We start from the raw sequence: 15,324 nt of genomic DNA on the forward strand, positions 1-15,324 counted from the left end.
CTTATCAATTAACTCCAAAACCTCCTCTAATGTCACTTCAATCTGAGTGAGTTCCTCAGATTTGTCACCTAAAAAGGCTGGCTCAAATTTAGGAACCTCTGTAACATCCTCAGCCGTGAAGACTGAAGCAAAGAAATCATTTAATCGCTCCGCAATGGCACTGTCTTCCTTGATCGCTCCTTTTATATCTTTATCGTCCAAGGGCCCCACTGCTTTTTTAGCGGGCTTCCTGCTTCTAATGTATTTAAAAAACATTTTACTATCGTTTTTTGAATTTTTGGCTAGCTGTTCCTCAAAATCTTTTTTGGCTTTTCTTACTACATTATGACACTTAATTTGGGAGTGTTTATGTTCCTTTCTATTTTCCTCACTAGGATTTGACTTCCACTTTTTAAAAGCTGCCCTTTTCTCTCTCACTGCCTTTTTAACATGGCTGTTTAGCCATGGTGGTTCTTTGTCAGGTCTCTTACTGTGTTTTTTTATTTGGGGTATACATTTAAGTTGGGCCTCCAGTATGGTGTCTTTAAACAGTTTCCATGCAGCTTCCAGGGATTTTAGTTTAATTACTCTACCTTTTAGTTTCTGTTTAACTAGCTTCCTCATTTTAGTGTAATTCCCCTTTTTGAAATTAAATGCCAGAGTGTTTGACCGCTGCGGTGTTCTTCCCAACACAGGAATATTAAAAGTTATTATATTGTGGTCACTATTTCCAAGCGGTCCAGTAACAGTTACCTCTTGGACCAGATCCTGCGTTCCAGTCAAGACTAGATCGAGAATTGACTCTCCCCTTGTGGGTTCCTGTACTAGCTGCTCCAAGAAGCAGTCATTTAAGGCATCAAGAAATTTAATCTCTGAATCCCGTCCTGAGGTGACATGCACCCAATCAATATGGGGATAATTGAAATCTCCTATTATTACTGTGTTTTTTATTTTGATAGCCTCTCTAACCTCCCTTAACATTTCAGCATCACTATCACTGTCCTGGTTAGGTGGTCGGTAATATATTCCTAATGCCATATTCATATTAGAGGAATGAATTGTTATCCATAATGATTCTATGAAACATTTTGATTCCTTTAGGATTTTTACTTCATTTTTTTTACTTAGGATTTTTTTTTTTACTTAGGATTTTTACTTAGGATTTTTACTTTACTTTGATTCCTTTAGGATTTTTACTTATCCTTCACATTCCTCACGAGTCGCAATTCCAGTTGTGCTTCACTGTCCTTCACTTCACTATCACTGTCCTGGTTAGGTGGTCGGTAATATATTCCTAATGCCATATTCATATTAGAGGAATGAATTGTTATCCATAATGATTCTATGAAACATTTTGATTCCTTTAGGATTTTTACTTCATTTTTTTTACTTAGGATTTTTTTTTTTACTTAGGATTTTTTTTACTTAGGATTTTTACTTAGGATTTTTACTTTACTTTGATTCCTTTAGGATTTTTACTTATCCTTCACATTCCTCACGAGTCGCAATTCCAGTTGTGCTTCCATCTTCCTGACAACTGCCCTACATTCTTGCGCTATACATTTATATCCCTCCCTAGACATCTGTCCAAGTTTCCACTTTTTGTAAACTCCCTTTTTGTGCCTAAGTTTTCCAGGGACTTCCCCAGTAAGCCAGTCTGGTCTCCTACCATATTTACTTCTCTTGCTGTGCGTTGGGATGGTTTCTCTCTGTGCCTTCAATAGGGCTTCCTTAAAATACTGCCAATTTTCCTGGACTCCTTTTCTCTTCATGGTAGCATCCCAGGGGATTCTGCCCATCAGGTTCCTGAAGGAGTCAAAGTCTGCTTTTCTGAAGTTCAAGGTGTGTAATTTAGTGCTCTCTTTCCTTCCTTTGGTCAGGATCCTGAAGTCTACCATCTCATGATCACTGCTTCCCAGGTTGTCACCCATCTCTACCGTCCCTATTAGTTCCTCCATGTTTATAAGCAGCAGGTCGAGCTGCGCACGACCTCTGGAAGGTTCCTTCAGCACTTGTACCAAGAAGTGATCCCCAACATTCTCCAGAAACTTCCTGGACTGCTTGTGTACCGCCATATTGGTCTCCCAACAGATGTCAGGGTAATTAAAGTCCCCCACAATAACGAGAGCCCGCAATCCGGAAACTTCTCTCAGTTGTCCAAAAAAAGCCTCATCTACCTCATCCTGATTTGGTGGCCTGTAGCAGACACCAACCACCACATCTCCAGTGCTGCCTACACCACTAAGCTTGACCCATAGATTCTCAACGGGCTTTTCTCCCTCTATGTACTGGAGTTCCAAGCAATCATAGTGCTCTCTTACATACAGTGCAACTCCTCCTCCTTTTCTCCCTTGCCTGTTCTTCCTGAACAGTTTATACCCTTTCATGACACCACTCCAGTCATGCGAGTCATCCCACCAAGTCTCTGTTATCCCAATCAAGTCATAGCTCTTGGACTGGGCCAGGGCTTCTAATTCCTCCTGCTTGTTACCCAGGCTTCTGGCATTGGTGTACAAACATCTTAGATAACCAGTTGATCTCCCTGCCCTCTCTACTGGAACCAGGGGTCCACTTTGGTTGTACACTCCTCTTTGTATTTCTTCCCAGCCTCCAAGTTCCTTTCTCCTCTCAGGATTTTGGTCACCGTCCCCCAGCGAACCTAGTTTAAAGCTCTCCTCACTAAGTTTGCAAGCCTACTTGCAAAAATGCTCCTTCCTCTCTTGCTTAGGTGGCCCCCATCTCGTCCCAATAATCCTTGTGCCTGGAACAGCATCCCATGATTGAAGAATCCAAAGCCCTCTCTCCGACACCACCTGCGTAACCATGCATTGACTTCCTCAATTCGACGGTCCTTACCTAGCCCTTTCCCTTCGACAGGAAGGATGGATGAGAACACCATGGCTACGTCTACACGTGCAGCCAATTTCGATGTTGCGACATCGAAATAGTCTATTTCGATGAATAACGTCTACACGTCCTCCAGGGCCGGCAACGTCGATGTTCATCTTCGACGTTGCTCAGCCCAACATCGAAATAGGCACAGCGAGGGAACGTCTACACGGCAAAGTAGCACACATCGAAATAGGGATGCCAGGCACAGCTGCAGACAGGGTCACAGGGCGGACTCAACAGCCAGCCGCTCCCTTAAAGGGCCCCTCCCAGACACAGTTGCACTAAACAACACAAGATCCACAGAGCTGACAACTGGTTGCAGACCCTGTGCCTGCAGCATAGATCCCCAGCTGCCGCAGAAGCAGCCAGAAGCCCTGGGCTAAGGGCTGCTGCCCACGGTGACCATAGAGCCCCGCAGGGGCTGGAGAGAGAGCATCTCTCAACCCCCCAGCTGATGGCCGCCATGGAGGACCCAGCAATTTCGACGTTGCGGGACGCGGATGGTCTACACGGTCCCTACTTCGACGTTGAACGTCGAAGTAGGGCGCTATTCCTATCTCCTCATGAGGTTAGCGACTTCAACGTCTCGCCGCCTAACGTCGAAGTTGGTGCCGCTACTTCGAAGTAGCGTGCACGTGTAGACGCAGCTCATGTGTGCTCCAAATTCTTTGACCCTTCTTCCCAGAGCCAAAAAATCTGCAGTAACCCGCTCAAGGTCATTCTTGGCCGTATCATTAGTTCCCACATGCAGAAGTAGGAAGGGGTAGTATTCTGAAGGCTTGAGCAGTTTTGTAAGGCTCTCAGTCACATCCTGAACTCGAGCTCCTGGTAAACAGCACACCTGACAAGATTCCAGGTCTGATCGACAGATGGATGGTTCAGTCCCTCTTAGGAGGCAGTCCCCAACCACCACCACTCATCTTTTTCTTATGGGGGAGTTCTCGTTGAACACCACCCCCCACCCCTCGGACTACACATCCTATGTCTTGCAGTAGAAGCAGTTCCCTTCCGATTTTTTCCCTGTGAGGCTCCTTCCAAAGCATTCACCACTGCAGAAACAGTGAAGAGAGCCTGAAAGCGATTACTTATCTCTATATTGATGGGGGACTCATGTACCAGCCTTCATTTCTTCTAGAAGTTACATGAAGCCAGTTCTCTGCTTCATCCCTTACTGCCCTCCCCGGTTCTTCTGCCTGCCGTGCTTGCAAGATTAAACGCTTCCTCCTGTCAAGGAAATCTTCATCCTCCCTGATTGAGCATGGGGTCAACACTTGAGCCTCCAGTCCTCTAATTTTTTCTTCTAAGATGGAGACCAGCTTCCACTTAGTGCAGACAAAATCCCTTCTTTCCTTGGGGAGGAAGACAAACATGGCGCATCCCAAGCAGGTAACAACAGCAGACCTGTCACTATCCATGCCTGCCACCCTAGAACAGGTATTTAAAAGAAAGGCAAGGGTCCCTGGCCCCTTCCAAACTCCCTCTCTAAACTCCCTGTTTGCAATCCCTTGTTCACAAGCTCACCTTTTCACTTGGACACTGCTTTATAAAGCCCTGAACTGCCTCAAAGTCCCTCCCCTTACTGAGGCTCAGCCATTCAGCAGAGGCTTCTAGATATCAAGCTTATTTAGAAGCCAACAGTTTCCAGCTGCCCATCCCAGTCCACCCTTTGCGGGTGGCTGGGGCCAGGAGGAGAAAAAACACACACACACACACCACAGAGCAGAAGAACACCACAGCCACAGCCAGAAAGCCCCAAACACAACACACCCCCAGACAGCCTCTTACTTAAGAGTCCTGTATTTGCTTCTCCTCTACCTGGAGAACTCCTCTCTAACTCCCTGTTCACCCTGAACTGCCTCAAAGTCCCTCCCCTTACTGAGGCTCAGCCAATCAGCAGAGGCTTCTATATATCAAGCTTTTTTAGAAGCCAACAGTTTCCAGCTGCCAGTCCCAGGTCACCCTCCGTGGGAGGAGGGGCAGGAGGAGAAAAAAAAAACAAACCACACACCACAGAGCAGAATGGAGTTTGGGGGTTGAACTGGGGATAGGATGCTGGGACTTGTGGTTGTGCTTGCGGTTGGAACTCACGATGGGGGATGCATTTGAGAGTTGGGATTGGGGCTGCAGTTGGGACTCAGGTTTGGGGTTGGTGTTGGCAATTGGGGTTGGGCTTGAGAGTTGGGATTGGGACTGCAGTTAGGACTTGGTGTTGAGGTTGGGGTTGGGACTCGGTGTTTGGGGTTGGGACTCTGTGTTGGGGTGGGGTTGGGACTCAGGCTCTGGGGTTGGGATTTGGGGTTGGGGTTTGTGATTTGTGTTTTTTGTGGGGCTGGGGCTTGAGACTTGGATTTGGTGTTTGGGAGTCGGGATGTGGGTTGGGTATTGGAATATGGGGTTGAGCTTGGGATTTGGAGTTGGGCTTGGGGTCGAGATTTGGGGTGGGGGGTTGTGTGTTGGGACTTGCGTTTGGGGTTTGGACTCAGGGTTGGGGTTGGGTTTGGGAGTTGGGATTGGGAGTGTGGTTGGGACTTAGTGTTGAGGTTGGGACTTGGGGTTGAGGTTGGGACTTGGGGTTGGGTTTGGGACAGGGGTTGGAACTTGCGCTCTAGGCTTGGGACACAGGGTTGGGAGTTGGGGTTGTGGTTAGGGGTTTGCACTTGGGATTGGGGTTGAGGCTGGTGGGTGTAATATGATGGGGTTTCTTGGCACAGCTAGAGAAATCACTCCAGGGTAACTTTGCTTAGAATCGGGGCCACTTGCAGCCCCAGGCTGGGATTTCCTTCTCACTAAGGCAAATCTAATCAGCCATAAAACTGTCTCTGCCAGCTCCACTGGCCAGCCAGAAGCCACACAGGCAAACCCACACACTTCCCAGCTGCTTCCCCGCTGCTAGGATCCCATCCAGATCAACAAACCCCAAATTCAGGTGAGAGCTTATTAAACCTATTTCACCAACTCCACACAGATTCTTCCAGGCCCCAAAGGGTCCAACCACAGTCCCCGGGCAATATACACTGGGATCTTACCCAAAACAGCATGTTTACCAGTCCTTCACATATAAACCTAAAGGTGTATTAACAAAAAAGAAAGAACAGGGTTAGTGAGAAAAATTTTTAAAGCAATATTTTACATATGTCAACAATAGCTATTGATGTAGGCCAGAAATGTTATTTGCTGATTCTTGAAAGTCTCTGAAAGTCCATTTCAGGTTACATCGTTTTAGTTACTGGAGAATTGTAGATCTGGCCCACTGGTGTCAACATGCTAGAACACTGACCCTTGGAGACAGGCACAGGTACCAAAAGACAAAAGATCCAAGATGGATACAGCTAAGTCCACCTCATGGTCCTCTCTTCTTTGTCCAGGGACAAAGCCCTTTCTCCTTCCTCTAGGCTCTTGAGAGTCTGCCCCACCTGACCCAGCTGGGCTGTTGTGGCAAACTGACATTGGTCACTGATTTTACTAGCATGCCCCAGTCATTTACATGGCAGGTGGAATGATGTCTACTCATCTGATTTCAAATTCTTTGCTCAGCCCAAGTCACCTGACCAGTGGGCTGCATTCCACTGACAAGTCCCAAACATCTAGAATGTGGATTCAACATCTTAGCACTGGGTTTCCAGTCCATTGTTTAGCCCAAGATCCTGGCTTGAGCTGAGTTTACACCCCTTATTAGCTGCGTCTACATGTGCACGCTACTTCGAAGTAGCGGCACCAACTTCGAAATAGCGTCCGTCGCGTCTACACGTGTCGGGCGCTATTTCGAAGTTAACTTCGACGTTAGGCGGTGAGACGTTGAAGTCGCTAACCTCATGAGGAGATAGGAATAGCGCCCTACTTCGACGTTCAACGTCGAAGTAGGGACCGTGTAGACCATCCGCGTCCCGCAACGTCGAAATTGCTGGGTCCTCCATGGCGGCCATCAGCTGGGGGGTTGAGAGATGCTCTCTCTCCAGCCCCTGCGGGGCTCTATGGTCACCGTGGGCAGCAGCCCTTAGCCCAGGGCTTCTGGCTGCTTCTGCGGCAGCTGGGGATCTATGCTGCAGGCACAGGGTCTGCAACCAGTTGTCAGCTCTGTGGATCTTGTGTTGTTTAGTGCAACTGTGTCTGGGAGGGGCCCTTTAAGGGAGCGGCTTGCTGTTGAGTCCGCCCTGTGACCCTGTCTGCAGCTGTGCCTGGCATCCCTATTTCGATGTGTGCTACTTTGACATATAGACGTTCCCTCGCTGCGCCTATTTCGATGTTGGGCTGAGCAACGTCGAAGTTGAACATCGACGTTGCCGGCCCTGGAGGACGTGTAGACGTTATTCATCGAAATAGACTATTTCGATGTCGCAACATCGAAATAAGCTATTTCGATGTTGGCTGCACGTGTAGACGTAGCCATTGTGAAGCTTAGCACTAAAACATTGCTAATACATCTGGGCTACATCTACACTAGCCCATATTCAGTGCCTCATTAGAATGCCAGTAGCTGTGGAACTTCGAAATTGATGCGGCTCGCCGCCACGCAGCTCGTCCAGACGGGGCTCCTTTTCGAAAGGACCCTGGAAACTTCAAAATCCCCTTACTCCTAACAGCAGATAGGAATAAGGGGATTTTGAAGTTGCCAGGGTCCTTTTGAAAAGGAGCCCCATCTGGACGAGCCCCGCGGTGGCAAGCTGCATCAATTTCGAAGTACTGCAACTGCTGGCATTCTAATGAAGTGCTGAATATATATTTCAGAGCTTCATTAGTAAACTTCAAAATGGCCATTTGCATGGCCATTTCTGAGTTTTGGGCTAGTGCAGACACAGCCCTAGAGAGCTAAAAGGCATAACTCAACCTACAAACATGATACAGACTTATAAGTAGCATACATAAATTCAGGACATCCTCAGCTTTCATTAGACACCTCACATGGCCCCCCCAGCACAATATTGGGGCCAACAGATACACTGGACACATAAAATGGTCTCCATGAAAATCCAGTTGTGCAACACCACCCCCCATGCAAAATTGATGCAAGAAGGGATGTCAGTTACATCACTGAATGCATTACAGGGGCTTCCCATGAAGGGCTCTGGGTCACTACAGCTTCTAATCCAATATTAGAAGTATCAGTGATCAATTTGAATGGCTCATGAAAATATTGCTTGTCCAACACAAGCTTCTTCAATGCAGTTACAGGCTTAGCATATCTTGCAACCAATTCAAAACAGTCCTCAGTTAGAACAATAGTGGACAGGATCTGCTTTTCCAGCATGGTGCCCACATATCCCATGTGCTCACGCCCAGAGCTACACAAAAGAGTGAATTTACCCATGCAGGCTCTGGAAAATGTTCGGACTTTAGTCACTATCCAGTAAATGTACATACAAATGTCTCCCATAGTGTGTGATCCGTGTTTCTTAGCCATACAAGTAAAATAGATGCATGCCTCTGGTTTCCCTTCCATGTCACACAATAAGTTTGGAATGCTTCTCCTCATGTGAGAAGTTACAATTCTGGTTACCAGCAACAACTGTGAAATTTCAGAATTACAAAGTCCTTTTACATACAAATCATTCCTATACATCAATGTTGACATGTTACAGTATTCTTTCCAGACATCATGCACATTGTACAATTTTATAGCTTTTGGTAACAGCAACACATTAGTTACAACAGTCTGGAAACTTGCATTTTCACAGCCTGCTTCCTGACAGGTGCTTTCTGAGGAGACTCAGGATCCACAGGAAGAAGAAATTTCTCTTTTAACCCTAACCGGCCCTCCTCACTCACAGCTCCTTTGTTCTTCCACCTCCAACTTGTTCCCACAGAAGAGGAGTCTATTAAAAGAGTACCAGTTTCCACAGTGTCTGGAGGTGGGACATTGCTTGCCCTCTCCTGCCTTTTAGAGAAATCAGCTCCACAGCTGTTCTGATCCCCACATTCAGCCATACAGTTTCTCTGAACCTGACACCCATTCAGTCTACTTACAACACCAGTCTGGAATAACACTACATTCCCAGTAAGCTGGTCACACACGGTCACTTGGTGATCACAGGGCTATTCAAATTCCTTTGCAGTTTCCATTTTACCTGGACCACCTCCCCAGTAACTCTACCATGAAGCCTCTAGGAGCTCCATGCTAGTCCCAAGCCTGGATGAAGGAGGAGGGTTGGTCAGATGAGTGTTGATGCGCTGACCATCAAACAATACGAATGAAATCTGATGCCAGTCCAACTAAATGATAAAAGATGCTGGCTCAGACATCGCCTGGATAAACAAGGTCCGTGATACCAATCGGGCAATCAGAGTTGGGTCGATAAGTTGGCTACAGAAAGAAAATTACAACTAATACATATGTTATCCATTGGAACATGGAACATCTGAACACTGTGGGCAGCTGGAAAATTAGAGCTGCTTCAGAAGGAGATGGAGGGATATCGATGCAATATACTTGGACTGGCAGAGATGCATTGGATGACATCAGGAAAGATATGTGGTCGTGAAATCATTTGGTCAGGAAACAAAACAAAGCATGAAGCAGGAGTCAGATTCCCTCTTAGCAAAACACCTAGAAAAGCATTATTAGAATACAAACCGGTGAGTGAAAGAACGACAGTAGCGAGATTCAAAGCAAAACCGTTCAACATCTGTCATTCAGGTGTATGCACCCACGTCGGACAGTATGGAGGAAGAGATTGGGATATTCTACAAAGACTTAACAAAGACAGTGGAGGAGATACTGACGAAAGATACGTTGATCATCAGAGAAGATTGAAATGGGAAGGTTGGAACAGATAATGAAGGTTGGGAGAGTCATGGGAAGGTTTGGATATGGAGAAAGAAACGAACGAAGTGAGAAACTGCTAGAGTTTGCTACAGAGCATGAGATGGTGACCTGCAACATGAAATTCCAACAAAAAGGACTGTAGGAAGTGGACATGGCGATCAAACGATGGGAAGTCCAAGAACATGATAGATATGATTTTGATAACAAGAAGATGGATAACATAAGTACAGGAGTGCTGAACTTTCCAAGGAGTGGATATAGACTCAGACCACAGTCTAGTGATCGCAAACATCAAGATAAAACTCAAAAGAAAGTGTAAGACACAGGTTAAGAAAAGAAGAGACATGGCAAGGCTATGGGAGGAAGAAACTTGGCCTACAGAGCAGTTCTCAAAGAGAAGATTAAGAATATCACCACAGAGAAAGACCTAGATAAGAGAGTCGCAGGGATAGCCACCACTATAGAAGAGGCAATTGAACAGACTGTTCCAGAAGAAGAAAAGATCAATAACAAGTGGATTACACAGAAGACACTGAAGTTGGTTCAAGAGGAGAGAGCATTGAAGATCAGAAGAGATGTTTCTGAGTTGGTGGAACAGCAATATAGGATGAAATGCAATGAGGTAAGGAAAGCAGCCAGAAAGGATAAGGAGAAATGGTTAGAGGAGCAATGTGAAGATATCGAGAGTTATTACGGCGAATGTAAGACCAGGGAGGTGTATAAAACAATTAGGAATATTAATAGGAAATGGCAACCGAAGCAAATGGCGATCAAAGATGAGAATGAAGAAGTGCTCATGAACACTCATGGGGTGCGTCTACACCAGCCGGCTACTTTGCAGTGTCCAGCACAACGTTGAAATAGCACATCGTGTCTACATGCGCCGTGTGCTATTTCGACGTTCAAATCGACGTTAAGCGGTGAGACGTCGAAATTGCTATTCCCATCCGAAGACGGGAATAGCGCCGTATTTCGACGTTGAACGTTGAAGTCGGGTGTGTGTAGACGATCCGCGTCCTGCTACTTTGAAATAGCGGGGTCCGCCATGGCGGCAATCAGCTGTTAGGCGCAGACGTGCTGTCCAGCCCCTGCGGGGCTCTATGATCTCTGCGCCCAGCAGTTCTTAAAGCTGCACAGACCTGGAAACCCCGTAGCAGGAAGCTGACACCGTGCAGGCAGCAGCCATGCCACGAGGTGGCCCTGCACAGCCCAGACGGACACCATGGCAGCGAGCCAGCCTCCCAAGCGCCCCCAGAGCTCCCCCTCCGGGCCATCCAGGGCTCCCAGGCCTCCAGCTGGCAGGGTACGAAGCGGGGCCCCTCCTGGACTGACCCTGAGCTCCGTGACCTGCTGGGGCTCTGGGGTGAGGAGGAGGTGCTGCATATCACAGGGAGCAAGTGGTGGAACGCGGAGGCGTTCACCCGGCTGGCCGAGGGCCTGGCTGCCCGGGGTCACCCTGCCCACACTCCTGACCATGTCAGGAGTAAGTTCAAGGAGTTGCGGCAGGGTTATGTCTGGGCCCAGGACTAGGCCATCTCTGGGGCTGCCCCCACTGCTTGCCCCTATTACCAGGAGCTCAGGGCTATCCTGGCCCCCCCGGAGCACCTCCTCCCTCCCAGCCACCCTTGACACCACGGCCGACGAGCCCCAGCCGGCCTCGGAGCCAGGGTCAGGTTCGGAGGCCAGCCCTGCCCCTCCCCCCCCCGGGTGAGAGCCGGGACCCTCCACCCCGGCCACTGAGTGGTCCAGCGAGGAGGGGGAGCTCGTGCTGGACATCCCATCCCGCAGCTCCAGCCGGGTGTCCGCTAGATGGGCCTCTCCTGATCCTGGCAGTGCACCGTCAGGTACGTACCCCACAGGGCACAGACCCCCTGAGCATGGGGCGGGGGCACCACTTGACCGGGGGCCCCCCACATCCCCACTAGACTCCAGCCTGCCACGGCCTGGGCAGACCACGGTCCAGGGATGGTGCCACAGCCACCAGTGCCCAGCAGCACCTCCACCCATGGACAGTGCTGTGCCCCACCCCCGGTGGGAGGGGAGCGGGGCGGACCACTGGAAGGGGCCACCCACAGGATCACTGCACGCACCAATGGGGGATGGGGGGGACCACAGGCCCTTGGGGGATGGGAGGTGGGCCACGGGTCAGAGCTGGGTACTCACAGTCTCCCTTCCCCCCTATTTCTGCAGCCGCACCATCCGTAGTCCCAGACAGCCCCCCGAGACCACCAAAGCCTGGGGTCGCCGCTTGCACTGGGACGGGCCCACCCCCGCCAGGGCCACCGCCGCAGCACACATGACCCAGAGGTGGCTGCTGCCCTCCGGCGCCAGGCAGACATCATGGAGCGGAGACTCCAATTTGAGGAGCGGGAGGCTGCCTGGCGCCGGGAGGCCTGGCGGGAGTTTATGGCCACCTTCAATCGGGTGGCCAACATCTTTGAGGAGCTGGCGGCCCGTCTGCCCCCCCGATGTCCTCCGTGCTGCCCTCCCCGCTGCCCCGCCTGATGTCTCGCCTGCCGCCCCACCCACCAGCTCTGCAGGGCAGAAGCCACCCAGGGCCGATGACCGGGCCGAGGACCCGCCTCGGCCATACCTCCCCGTCCTCCCGGCCCCCAGCCGGGGACCCCAGCTCGGGGGGGGACTGGCCACCCGAACGTGCTGGGGGTCGCGCCCTTCCACCCCCGCCCCGGAATGATGGGCCGATGTGTGGCCTGCCCACGTCTCCCCCTGTATATAATTGTCCCCGCCCTTGTATATAGTTATTTATAGTTGACCTCCCGTACATAGTTTATTATAGATGTCCCCACCTGTATATAGTTATTTTCAATGATTCTGTTTTATTGGTTTATACATGCTGAAAAGAGGCAAAATTGTTGGTTATGTAAACAATGACACTTTTATTTTTCAAAAAACCTGTGTCCCGTGTGCTTTTGGTGAGGGTGGGGTGTGACTCCTGGGGCGGGGTGCAGGGATAGCCTGGGTGTCGCTCACTAGGCCCCCTGGTCGAAGTATTCCCTCAGGGCCTCCCGGACCCAGACCCTGTCCTGGTGGGCCTGGCGGCTCATGGGAATAAGGGGACTTCGAAGTAGGCAGCATCCTTTCGAAAAGGAGCCCCGTCTGGACGCGCCGCGCGGCGGCAAGGAGCGTCAATTTCGAAGCGCGGCTGCCGCCCGCATGCTAATGAAGCGCTGAATATGCATTTCAGCGCTTCATTAGTAAACTTCGAAATGGCCATTTGCATGGCAATTTCGAAGTTTGGGGCACGTGTAGACACAGCCCAGGGCAATACTAGCTGTCCACTTGTCTGCAGCCTCCCCTTGCTGCCACCAGCTGTCTGCCAGTCACTGTTGTCCGCCGCTGCTCCTACCAGCTGCCCGCTGGTCTGCCACCGCTGCTCCTACCAGCCGCCCACCAGTTGCCCTCCTCCCCCGCTTCTCTTACCAGCCACCCACCAGTCGCTGTCCTCCCTCACTGCTCCTACCAGCCACCCACCAGTCGCTGTTGTCCACCACCACTCCTACCAGCTGCCCACCAGTCCTAACCCCACTGCTTGGGATCACCCTAAGGCAGAACCCTGTGATTTCAGCTCTGTGTGGCCTCAGCTGTCACTCTGTGATTTCAGCTCTTGGTATCTCTAGTGTGGGATTTCACAAACACCCTAGTACACAGCTCTATCTTTCAACAGGTGGGAAGGGTTAGCCAAGCCAGGCTTATAGCTATATAGTCAAAGCATAGGCAGGGCTAAAGCACTTAGCAAGCTGGCTTAACCAGTATCCCTCCCCTATTCCTTGCAATGCTTTAAACCAGGGAGCCCTGTATAATCAATGTCTTACACAGCTAAGGCGACTGCCCTGTCCCCCACAACAATCCAGAGCATTGGTAAGATCTCACAACTCCCGCATTAAGTGTCAGCTTAAATTGTGATTTTACAACTACATGTTTACAATAGACCAAATCTCATGGCTTACTTGCTACCCATTAGGCTTTGCCTGAAAAGGTATCACACATGCACACCTTTGCATTCTCATGCAAATGATCACTGGGAGACACACTCCTCCCAGCCTCAGTATCACACCTGCCACCCTTTGCATTTTCATGCAGATGACCTCTGGGAGACACATTCCTCCCAGCCTTCAGCAGCATTGCGTTCCTTCTGCCACATTCCATATATATATATATATAGTAACAGAGAGGAAGCTGTGCTAGCCTATACACTATCAAAACAAAAAGCAGCCAAGTAGCACTTTAAAGACTAGCAAAATAGTTTATTGGGTGAGCTTTCGTGGGACAGACACACTTCTTCAGACCATAGCCAGACCAGAACAGACTCAATATTTAAGGCACAGAGAACCAAAAACAGTAAGCAAGGAGAACAAATCAGAAAAAGATGATCAAGGTGAGCAAATCAGAGAGTGGAGGAGTTGGAGGGAAAGGTCAAGAATTAGATTAAGCCAGGTATGCAGATGAGCCCCTATAGTGACTCAGAAAGTTCCCATCCCAGTTTAAACCACGTGTTAATGTGCCAAATGTGAAATACTTGACTGCATACTTGGCTTAATTTAATTCTTGACTTCCCCCCGAAACCCTCTGATTTGCTCACCTTGATCATCTTTTTCTGATTTGTCCTCCTTGATTACTGTTTTTGGTTCTCTGTGCCTTAAATATTGAGTCACTATAGGGGCTCGTTTGCATACTTGGCTTAATCTAATTTGTGGCTGTGAGAGGGTTAAACCTGGGGCAGGGGCTGGTTTGGGGCTGTGAGGAGGTTAAGCCTGGGGATGGTTTGCGGCTGCAGGGGCTTAAGCAGGGGGGCAGGGGGCAGTTTGGGGCTTCATGGCATTAAGTCTGGGGGCAGATTGGGGCTTTGGGGGGGTTAAGCCTGGGGGCAGGGGGCAGTATGGGGCTTCACAGGGTTAAGTCTGGGGGCAGTTTGGGGCTTGGGGGGTTAAGTATGAAGGCAGGGGGCAGTTTGGGGCTGCAGAGAGTTAAGTCTGGGGGCAGTTTGGGGCTGCAAGGAAGTTAAGCCTGGGGACAGTCTGGGGCTGTGAGGGGGTTAAGCCTGGGGACGGTTTGGGGCTGTGAGGAGGTTAAACCTGGGGATGGTTTGGGGTGGTTTGGGGCTGTGGGGGTGTCCTCAGATGGGGTTTCAGGGCACAGCTAAAGAAATCAATCCAGGGTAACTTTGCTCACAATCCAGGCTACTCACAGTCTCAGGCAGGGATTTCCTTCTCACTAAGGCAAATCCAACCAGCAGGAAGAAGCAGAGCTACTCCACTGTGATCCACTTGAGGCATTTCGTCCAGAGCAGGAGTGTTGGCTGCAGAACTAACTCAGTGTTCTCTCTTCCATGGCTGGAGGGAGCGCGCTTGAGGTCAGAACAAAGTTTGCAGATTCCACTGCCAGGCAGGTGCATCCCGCACCGCACTGCAGGGAGAGAACTGTCAGAATGGGTGTCACGCCCTCTCCCCAGCTCTGACTCAACCACAACTGGCTTGAGCAGATCGCTCATTTGCTTCACCAAATCGACTCTTTCCTTGGACATCTGGTAGCACTTATGAAGCACTGACTAATCTTCCTTTTCAGGCTGTTTCCCAGCAAGCTGGACACCCAGATTAGATCAAATAACCACTGTGCCTAGCAGGCTGGAAATAACTGAATGTACTGGACAGACAGCATGATGGGGAGGTGCCATG

At 49.7% G+C, this 15,324-nt stretch overlaps 1 long non-coding RNA gene across 1 annotated transcript in view; it reads right to left on the reverse strand.

Moving 5' to 3' along the window:
- The window catches only part of LOC142002966 (uncharacterized), a 59,302-nt gene that overhangs the window by 43,098 nt on the left and 880 nt on the right, over nt 1-15,324 (reverse strand). The window contains exon 2 of the long non-coding RNA XR_012642755.1: nt 14,838-15,055. This is a non-coding gene — a long non-coding RNA (uncharacterized LOC142002966). The remainder of the gene's footprint in view (nt 1-14,837; nt 15,056-15,324) is intronic.

Source organism: Carettochelys insculpta, chromosome 29 (assembly GCF_033958435.1).
Source record: "Carettochelys insculpta isolate YL-2023 chromosome 29, ASM3395843v1, whole genome shotgun sequence".
Classification (NCBI taxonomy): Eukaryota; Metazoa; Chordata; order Testudines; family Carettochelyidae; genus Carettochelys; species Carettochelys insculpta.